The following is an 11,156-nucleotide window of genomic DNA, read 5'->3' as shown; positions in this document are numbered from 1 at the left end:
TATTTATAAATGAAAAAGCAATTATAGCGAAACCAAGTTAAACAATTCGATGGTTAACAATTAACACAGTCACTTGTTTTGAAAAGAAAAAAGCGTGTGCAGCTGAACTGATCGGGCATGATTACTAGATTTGGTTGTCGCACATCATTTCTAAATTCCGGCTCACCTCTCTTTATACGACAGTGATTGTGAAATTTTGAGTCCAATCGCTCTTGAAAAAGCAATGTACAAGTGACGAGCCATGGGCGAAGATTATCCCACGCTGTATAATGTTCGGTCAAAAGCAGTACTGCCTTAAAGTCGATTTATAAGTTGTAGTTAAAATAATTAATAATTAATTGATTCTCCAAATCAGTGCTTTGAATAGTGAGTGCAATAGTAGCTCCATGAGCGAAATATTTTGTGACTGAATTATTTTTTTTATTTATTAAATCTAGACAAGTTAATGACCTTATCGCATTCATTGGATTTGGTTAGCCTAGCATTTCATCATCCATGCCTAGGAGCCACCGGGAATTTTCGAGTTGATGGTCAGGGGTTGAAGAAGACAAAAACATGGTAAACGACAAAAGTCTATGATAGGATTCAATATATTTTATTTTTTTGAAATGCCAGTTGATGATAGCATAGGGTTTGAACTTAAGCTCCCACCTGTACCTCGATCTCGAGGCGTCGTGGTCGTGGGTGGTTAATCGGTTATTGCGTGATGGGCATGGGCTGAATAAACTGTACGGTGGCCAGAGCAGCACCGGTCACTTTTGCTGGGCCCAATTCAATAAAGACGGTAGTTACGCTGTGGGATGTTGTATCATTTTGGGTCATGGGGGAATATGTCATTTCGGTCTTCAATATCATCATCGGTCCATCACATAAGAGATAGGACAGCCTTGTAGCAAAATAGAAAAAGTTAGGATAGCCACAATGTACACGTAAACGGGTAAGTGACAAATGGTAAGTGATGACTGGGAAGCCCTGGACCACCGTTTTTTTTAAAAAAAAAAAATCATCGCAAAATTTGTCACATGCCAACCAACAATGAAGCTAGGTTAGTCGTTCATAATCTACAGCCGATTATGTGGCAAAAGTTTCCCATAGCATAGATGATAATTTTTGTATCGCCGATTACTCTTCACCTCTTAATCAAGAGGGGGGCGGTGATATCTTTTGATTAGTGGTCGTAGTTTGCTTCTCTTTGGTTGAGTAATAAATTTCAGTTCTTCATTCGGAATAAAAAGCACCTTAGTAGAGAATATACATACTAACTCCAGTCTTTAATATAATATCTCATTTGACTTTTATTTTGGTCTTAAATATAAGATCCTAATTCACTTTGTCTTTCATGTTTATTCATCTTTTCTCATGATAATTCTTCTAATAATAGTAGTTCTAACCAATAAATTTGATTAATAAAGATATTTTAGAAAAAATAACACATATTTATTACAAACAATTAATTTAATTATTTTTTAATCTATTTAAATTAGTTAATTAGAAGTAGTAGCATACTACCTCCGGTCCTTAATATAAGATTTCATTTGACTTTTATGTTGGTCCTAAATATAAGACCCTAATCCATTTTGTCTCTCATATTTACTCAATTTTTTCCAAGATAGTCTTTCTAATAATTATAGTTTTAGCAACATACTTGATTAGTAAGGATATTTTAAGAAAAACAATACTTATTTATTACAAATAACTAACTTAATTTCTTTTCTTAATTTTCTCAAATTAATCAACTGACTCTTATAATTAGAACCGAAGATAGGACATGAATATACGTACATGCCCTCTCGCTCCTCTCTAGAGACATCATGATTGCTCATCAGTAGTGAAATCGGGTTCCTCAGGCTTCCAAAGCAACATGGGTGGAAATTTTTCAGGCAGCTGTGTTTTGGTGGACCGATTACGTCGTATAGCTCGAAGCGCATTAGCAGCATATCTGGAATCATACATTGTAGTACCGAGGCTGGGTGAGGTACCACCTGCCTTTGCCAACGCATGTTGCAGTCTGTTCTCTTCTTCCCTCAGAGACTCTTCCAGCTTCTTCTTACTATATCGCCGCCACCCTGCCTGTATGAAGCACGCCGGCCACGTACGCCATCGTTGGGAGTAGAACCTGAAAGTGTGACGAAGCTGCTTGCTGTGAAGACGCCTGAACTGAGATGCCACAAGCTTCAAGTCATCGGGTTTGAGAGCAAAGGCTTCAACTTCTCCGAGGGTTTGCATGGTCCTGGTTGAGATTGGAAGGTTGGATCAGGAATGGGGATCTAATGCCCACGTCAGAAGCTCCTCTCCGCAGAATTCTCCACTCTTGAGGAACTCAGAGTTAAAGAAGCCTGTTGTTCCACCGTTGGTTGTCACCGTCAGTAGTTTGCCTCGCATTATGAAGAGCATCTCGTCCACCGGCTCTCCTTCATGAACAATGCAGCTTTCTTTTGTGTAAAGCACCGGCTTCAGGCCGTCGCACATTGCATCCAACAGTTGTTCATCCATTTTCTCAAATATCGGCACCTTAAAATTATATCCAACACAAAACTCGCCAGTTGTCAACACCAGATTGTACTAAAATAAATCTCGAATTAGATCTCAAGTCCAGTAATTTTTCAGCTTCCTAAATAAGCGTCTGATTTGCCCACCTACAAACTAGGATTCCAAACTTGCAGCCAAAAAGGCACATTTTTAATGTCAGTGACTTGCTAGGCCTTTGGAGAAAAAAGAAGTTTCAGCGTGAATTAGAAATTTAAAACCATTTCATTATATGGATGATGGCTCTTAAAAATACCCCTGAGCCAACAAGATAAACGGTAGAAACGGGGTTCAAAGACGATATAAAATAACTCTTCCATAAGCAAAATAATTCTGAAGAAAACAATATTGACATGCGTTGGATAAACTTACTCTCATCAGCAATGCCAAGCAAAGATGACGCTTAATGTCCCTACGTAAATCCTCTGGAAGCTTACGGATCAAGTTTTCTTCATCAACACCTCTGGTTTCTTGCCATTTGTATTGTTCATATCATCTGATTCGCTCTCTCAGACTACCAGGGAGCAACCGATGAGACATCCATTGTTCTGCATCTCTTCTTTTGACTCTCATCTCCTCCAATCTTGTAGTTGTTGATTGCAGATATGTCTGTTTCAAAACAAGTAAAATTTTATCAAGACCACGAGACATAATCTCCTTAACAGAATGGCACAGGTGTCATGGAAGCTTTATCTCTAATCCCTCAAAATAAGAAGTGGCCATATCTGTAAATCCAAAGATGTACAGAAAGGATCAGCAATGTAAATCTCACTGTGATTGTAAATGCCTTGGTAGAAATAGCACATTTACATATTATAATTACATACTACTTTTGGTCCTTAATACAAGACTAGTTGACTAATTTGAGTAAATTAAAGAAGTTTGTTAAGTTAGTCGTTTGTAATAAATAGGTGTTATGTTCCCTAAGATACCATTACTAATCATGTATATTAATTAGAATTACCATTTAATGAAACTTTTAACATGTGCAGCTACTATAAGAACTACTTTGAAAAACGATGGACAAATATAAAAGACAAAGTGAATTGAAATTTTATATTTAAGACCAAATTAAATGTCAAACTAACTCTTATAATAAGGACTGGGGTTGGTATTTCACACGGAAGTTCCTGAACAAGAAAATTTTATCATGGAGTGAGACTACAAATTTGAAACAAGCCTTGGGGTTAAAGCAGTAGTGTTAATGTTGAATATATTCTAATTCTAATGCTAACATTGGACTGCATAGATTTTTTTTTTTAAAAAAAAAAAGGGATACTAGGGAGATATTTGGTACCGACCTGCATATTTCCGATGAGGAGTGAAAACAAAACCAAACCAGAGATGGAGATGAAAACAGCAAAGATGATCTCCCAAACATATGTACTTGTTGCCAGGTTCTGACCAAGAGAACTGCAACATAGAGACCCAAGCCCCGAGTAGATGGGAGAGGAAACAATATAGTGTGTTAGATCTTCTAAATCGCTATGTGCTCACGGGCATACGGCAAAGGCATTAATCAAATCAAAAACTTTAAGACAAAGGCATAATATTTCAAATGATATGATCTTCCCTATTTAACATTCCCCATTTAAACCCCCTGAGAGTCAGAGCCACAGAATAATGGCAATTGAACAATATGATTTGGCCATTTTATTACAAGTATTACCGATCCACCCCTCATGACCAAAAACAAAAAGACACAAGAGTGTCGCATAACACAGTTTTCATCCCCAAAAGAACCTGGCAGCTCTAATAAAGAACTTCTATAAACAATTTTAAAGAATCCGAGGGCAGCCACCAATGTTATAATATTACATCATAACATTATAATTCATAATCTAAAACAAGTTATTCGCATAATGGGGGAGAATCTATGAAACACACCTCAGATTTCTAAGGCCCCACCAAAAACAGTAAAAAAAATCTTTTATGGGAAATCTCCTGACTCCACGATACCAGACTGAAGCGCATCAAGGAATATTCCAAAATCAAAGTGTGTCGTATTTGCCACTTGTATTAGGCAAGAGGCGTTCAAGTAGCTTACAAAGTCACTTGACCCTGGAGAACTACAATACAGAGCTGCCTTGTAACATGTAGCATTTCTACTGCAAGGTCGTTGCCAGCGAGTGGTTTCTCGTTCTATAGAAAACAACTACCAAAAGGCACCAAAAACCCACATGCAAGAAATAACTTAGCAATAAGAAAAATAGCAGATGAGAAGATTTTGGTTTTTCAATCATTATCTCTATCGAAACAAATGAATAAAACTCTTTTGATTGACATTGTAATCTTGAATGGCATATATAAATGAGTGATATTAGGTATTTCCAAAATAATATTGGGTAATCATCATGAATGTGCCCTTCAGCAAACAGCCAACAAGAACTACTTGGAAATGGCGAGGGACAGGAAAATTTTTTCAAGCGATTCATGCATTGTTTAAAAGTTTTAACTTTAAGACTCCAAGCATAAAACTCTGCAACACTAATGCTTAAAAGCATTTAACTTTAAAACTGACATCGCATTTTTGAAAGTATATCCGCATCAACCATATCCAAGTATATCAGTGATTAGCATATATATAAATCCAAGGAGTTTCATGTTCAAATCCATTCAAATAATCATGCTTCCCATTCAAGTATCAATCATCCACTTAACTTACATGTCAGTCATGCAGATTGCATATGAAACACATGCAATGATTATAATTGTAACCTAATCACATGCGAACCTGATCACAGGCCAAATGCCCCTTGGTTACAGAAGGAATTCAATTGTCACACTTGCCAACAAGCTAATCCCACGGTGGGTTAAATGAGAGAACCAATAAACCTAGAAATGGAGATGATAAAGAAAACATACAGTAGAAATTAGTATTGGATTTCTGAAAAATCACAGAGAAAACTTACATGACTCACAAGCATGTAAAGAAAAAGATCGATTGCATCCTCCGCCCAAGCAGTTTCATTGAGAATGCCAGAGGTCCTTGTGATTTCTTTATATAAAGGAACAACACGTAAAAGCCTCGGTACATATTGGAAGAAAACAACAAATTTTAGAAAGTTCTTCGTGTTCAGCGATTTAAAGCCCCCTCTTAACTTTGGAATGACAATCAAAATCACCGCCTAGCAATATTTGAGCAAGGTTTTAGTCAGTCAAATAAGCTTTCAAGAGCCACCTATGCAGCAGAAAAGAAGAAAAGTGAAGCCAGCTAAATCAACTAAATTCCAAAGGCCCATGAAACAGAAGACTTTTCCAATTCAGATGTTGAACTCGTTCTCCCCAATGTTATTGAGTGTGTCTGCGGCATGTGCTGATATTGGAGATTACAAATACAATTCAAGGGTAAATTAATGACAGCAAAAGAACTAAAACGCCACATATGAATATGGTTTTGGGGGGGGGGGTGGAGGATGAATCAACGGATTAAATGAAATGGTGCAACACATGCACATATACACATACAGACCTATCACAGCATACTTCTTAGACTCTCGTAAGCTTAAAGGGAATTAAAGATATAAGCCAAAACAGCGATAATTTCAAGATGATTTTCGTTACCTGTGGGAGGGGAAGAACAGCAAGAATGTCAATCAAAAAGTATGAGGATAGATACCTGCTCGCTATGGCTCAAGCATTTTCAACCAAAACACCTCTTCCAAACACTCGAAATGAGGGAGCAATGAATCCAGTACGAAATTGGAAAATTATGTGGATTATGTAAAAAATATCAGAGAAAGATCTTAGAACGGTTCCTATTATCTCCTTCTTGTGGTCCAATGAAAGGCATTTCTTCTCACCATCAACAACAGGGACATAAAAGAACAAAGGATTTAGTGATACAGCAATAAGACATGATGATACAAATATCTTGTTCCACTTTTGAAGGAATGAGCCCTGTGTATCAACTATTTTATTTCTAGAACTAAAACTTCTGGCCAGCACGCTATTATAAGGAAAAGATTTGAATGAATTTCTATATCTCTTTATTCTCTCAGAGCCAGATTGGAAGCCTCTTTGAAATTTCAAAGAAACTGACTTTAGCGAAGATGTGATTCTCCCTGCTATCAAAAAAAAAAAAAAAAACAGAAGAAGATGTGATTCTCCCAGGGTGGGTTGTGTTACTTGCAAGGGAACATTGGTTCTCATCATTCCAATTTCAATCCTGAAACCCGTATGTATGACATAGATTAATGTAAAATAAGTCCATGACTCTAATCTTAGATTGACAAGTCCGAAATAACTCCAAGAATCAGTGAAACATTTAAGTGCCAAATAAAGCTACAAGCTTAGCAATTCACTGGTATTAACAACTAGGAAAGTTCAAATTCGATGCTGAAGAGAGGTGACTTAGAGGCAGTTGACAACACAAGGCTACAAAAGCAGTCTCTAGGGAAAGTGGATGTACCTACCATATGTAAGAGACAAATAGGGACAACCGGAAATGAAAGATATAACAAGATGTCAAGATGTATGTCTCAGTGGTCAAAAGAAGATATATTTTCCACCAATTAGGCGGTCAGTTCCCTTCCAATTTCCCAAAGATAATTTCAGAGTCAAGAATGCACAAATGATAATACTTTCAGTTTACTCACTTCTAATCACAAATGACACCACTGAAAGTAGATTAGGGCATGTACCAACAGATTAACCTGACAGACTTCTCTTGCTGAATATTGATTACTGGAGCTCAGCTTGCAGACAGACAATTAAGAGCAGATGAATCCTTCATGAACGGTAGGACCAGCAATATGTTGTTGAGATCACTATAAGAAACCATATTTTAGCCCCAAAATCGTAGTACTCCTCAGGAATTAATTATTGAATTAATCTCAGTTCTAAATATAAGATGTATTCATCAGATTTATCAGTTTTTTCTAAATTACTCCGGTTGACTCCCTCAATCATAATCAAATACAAGAGAAAAAGAGAATACTAAGAAAAATGACTATAATAATTAAGAAAAAACATTTCATATTTATTATAATTAATTAATTTATCTAACTTTTTTAATCTAATTAAATTACTTAAATAAGTTTTATATTAAGGATGCATGAATTAAAACTTGTGACAATGGTTAACGTAAGAGCTACAAATGTAACTTTCAACTAAATGTCCAACTTTTTTTTTTTTGGGGGGGGGGGGGGGGAGCGCAAAGCCTTTAAACCCTAACCGTCAATAACAGAATTGTAAACGTTCATTGGTCACTAACTTTGTATAACAAAAGTTTGAGAAAAAGAAACGGTCGCAAAATAGAAAGCAAAAAGAGGATAAATTTATCTTTAAGTTGCCGGGTTGGTGATAAAAGGACTAAACTATAACTGAAAGTGGGGGAGAAGGAAGAAGAAGAAAAAGACGTTCAAATTCAAACTCAACAACAGATTGTGATCAGAGACAGAGAAGAAGGGTACCCAACGAGAACTCCAGAAGCTGAGGAAGCAAAGCAAGAAATTTGAAGCCTTGAAAGTTCAAATACTAGTTACAGCAAGGACGAGGGGAGAAGAGGAGGAAGTATGCGGAACACAGAGTCGGGTTTGGGAAGGAAGACTACCAAGTCATTACGCCCCTTAAATTGATTAGAGAAAAAAATATCCAGTGTTTCCACAGAGTCGGGGTTGGGAAGGATGACTCCGGGTGTCGTTGATGATGGATGAGGCAAGAATTTCTCGGCTTTGTGGGACCCCAATGCTCAGACATGCGTCGTTGTCTATGGTCGTTTATGTCCGGTCAAGTCTGTTTATCTTGACAGGTAAACGCGCCCCTCTCGCCGGATTATTTATTCATCTTTCCCTGGTCGGGCGCCAAAATTAAAAAAGAAGTAAAATCTCAAAAAAAATTACAAAACAAATCTATTTTGAAACTTGTGTTGTTAGAGATATTTTAATAATTATTTTTTTCTTAAAATCTCATTATAATTGTCTTAATAAAAAAAACTAAAACACGCCTACACAGTATATTTTACTCTCAGCCTATCTGGCAAAAAAAAAATAAGAATCTTCTCTGTCTAAAAGTCTTATTAATGTGAAATATATATTTTTTTTCTTTTTCATTTTTAATTAATTTTAAGGTTTTATTCTTGCTATTGGAAATCTCAGTATTCTCATAAATATATCTTTATAATATTGACTTGAATGACAGTAAGAAATCACAGCTAGTCAGTTAGAGCTAGAATTATGCATTTAATTAAAGTTTTTTTGGCCAACGCATTTAATTAAGTTAGAACATATATTTGGTCTCATAAATTTATATAAACTTTCTGTTTAATTATTTAAATTTATAAAATGTATTTTTAATTTTTTTTAAAACCTAATCTCAGTTTCTCTTTGCATTGTCCCAATCAGTAGTGGTAATTTCTTGCCGACGAGTCAAGGTTGGTGTTTATTCGGTACCAACGAAAAGTCAACGCTTAGTCTATGTGAATTGGAAACATGTAACTGAAGATTACGGGTAAAAGAAGGGTGAGAAGAGGACAAACAATTTTGTTCTGAACAACAAAATATAATTTAATCATTTCAATCTGAGCCAATTTTCCAAAATATTAATTTATTTTATTAGAAATTCTAAATAATAATATGCATTGTCCTGTTCATGCTACGCAAAGTATAAAATTTCTTCTTTCATTATTTGCTTTAAAATTTATATGGCTTATTAATTTGGATTGATTCCTCGAGTGTAGCCCAAATTCTACTCTATTTTATTATTTATTATTGTATAAATTGTTACCTTATCAAAATAAAATTAACAAAATTCTTAGATCTTAAGAAAAAATGAATAAAATTATTTTTTTATTTTGATAAAACCTGTCACAAAGGCTTTATAAATAAAATTAGATCAGCGCTTTTATATTTATTTAAGAGAAGTTTATGATGTGGACTTGATGATAGAGGGGAATGGGAGGCTTGAGACCAAAAGCAGGAACTACGGATGGTACAGCAGAGTTATTCGGGCGGTCCACGGGTGGAATCACGTTCTGTTTCTGGACGACTCCAGCTCCGTTGGGCCTTTCGGGCATCTCCACTGTTAGTTAAATTAAAAAATAATAAAAAAGTAAAATTACCAAATTTTAAATCAGGTTTTATAACGACATTTGATTTATAAATAACAATAAATTTTTATTGAATCCTTTATTTAAGATTTATTTTTTTATTTTTTTTATTTTTTCCTTAAATTAAGTGTTTCTCAAAAATGAGGAATCGCACCCTCAATCTCTCTCTCTTGTTTTTTTAGTGAAAAATAAATGACAGCTAATTCACGGGAGTAAGATTTAAGAGTAAGGGGTGTTTGGATGTCCTGAAAAGTGCTTTTTAGAAGTATTTTTCTGCAAATCGAGATAAACTCCTCCACATATTTACCTTGTAGACTGTAAAATCAGTTCTGAAACCATGATTTGGTTTCTATCCAAACATCTCCTAAGAAGACTGGGAACAAACTTGGTTCCTCATCATCTATCTCCCATGGAGAAAGATAGAATATGATCAAATATGTAGTAATTTCCTGCTAATTTTATACTCGTCCATTTACTTATCAGACCGGCTATATCAGCTCCAAGTCCCCTATGTTCCTCGTGACCTTTTTTTTTTCCCCCCTTTGTTCTTTCTTTTAATCTCACGCCAAACTTTGTTCCTTGCTGTTTAAACGAGAAAGCTCTGATCAATGACATGTCACGATCTGACCTGTCATTGATTTTATATTTTAATGGTTATATAGAGCCATGGAGAATGAATAACACTGCATTTGCAGTTCTGATATATAAAGTTTCAGGCCCTTATTTGAATCAACTCGGTTTTCCGTGTAAAAGCTCCTTCGTCTCTGATCATTAGCGTATTCTATCCAGAATGATTTGTTGGAATGTGCTGGGATCCGTCACGAGTTGCAATTGGCATTATATTGTGATGGCCAGAGTTGGAATCACATGTTTTGTTGATATTCTCTGGACATAACAAAGTATCAATATAAATAATTTGCTGTGAATCTAAACAGTGTCAGCAGCAGAAGAATTATATTTAAAAATACATAGTTATGAATGGATTTTTTGTTTTTGAAAACGGAACTTTTTCTCACATCTAATAGTTTCAAGCTGACTGCACATCCTGTGTCAAAGCGACTGAATCGAAGGTGGACATATCAACTTATTTATCTTCAATGCATGTAGTTTTTTTTTTTTTGACAGGTGCAAGGCATATTTTTTTACAGGGCATAAAATGTTTTCTTTTTGTTGGCCAACTAAACAGTATTCTGTCGGGTGATTCATTTACAGATCATAAAATTTATAATTATGAATTCCTGCAGCCTCCGCATACCATGATGCATTAGATCAGCAACCTTTAATTCATTAACGGCATTGTGCAGATGATCAGCTGGCACACCGTTACATGACCATTTATCTTAGATGCAGTGCCATAGGCTTGCGAAATACTCCTCCGGTCCTTAATATAAGACCCATTTAACTAATTTGATTAGATTAAGAAAGTTAGATAAGTTAGTTAATTATAAAAAAAGTGACACATTTTTCTTAAAACACCATAATTATCTTTCTTAATACCTCCTCTCTCTCTTCTACTTGATTATAGTCGAGGGAATATCCATAGGGGTAATTTAGAGAAAATTGATAAATATGAGAAATAGGT

The 11,156-nt window shown here is 35.5% G+C and overlaps 1 pseudogene; it reads right to left on the bottom strand.

Moving 5' to 3' along the window:
* Positions 1-1,469: 1,469 nt before the first annotated feature.
* Positions 1,470-8,097, bottom strand: LOC114747082 (cyclic nucleotide-gated ion channel 1-like; annotated as a pseudogene).
* Positions 8,098-11,156: the final 3,059 nt, after the last annotated feature.

This window comes from Neltuma alba, unplaced genomic scaffold (assembly GCF_004799145.2).
Source record: "Neltuma alba isolate B1F8T4 unplaced genomic scaffold, ASM479914v2 tig00005197_pilon, whole genome shotgun sequence".
NCBI lineage: Eukaryota > Viridiplantae > Streptophyta > Magnoliopsida > Fabales > Fabaceae > Neltuma > Neltuma alba.
The sequence above is the reverse complement of the archived record's forward strand: the minus strand, read 5'-3'. Positions and strand labels throughout refer to the sequence as shown.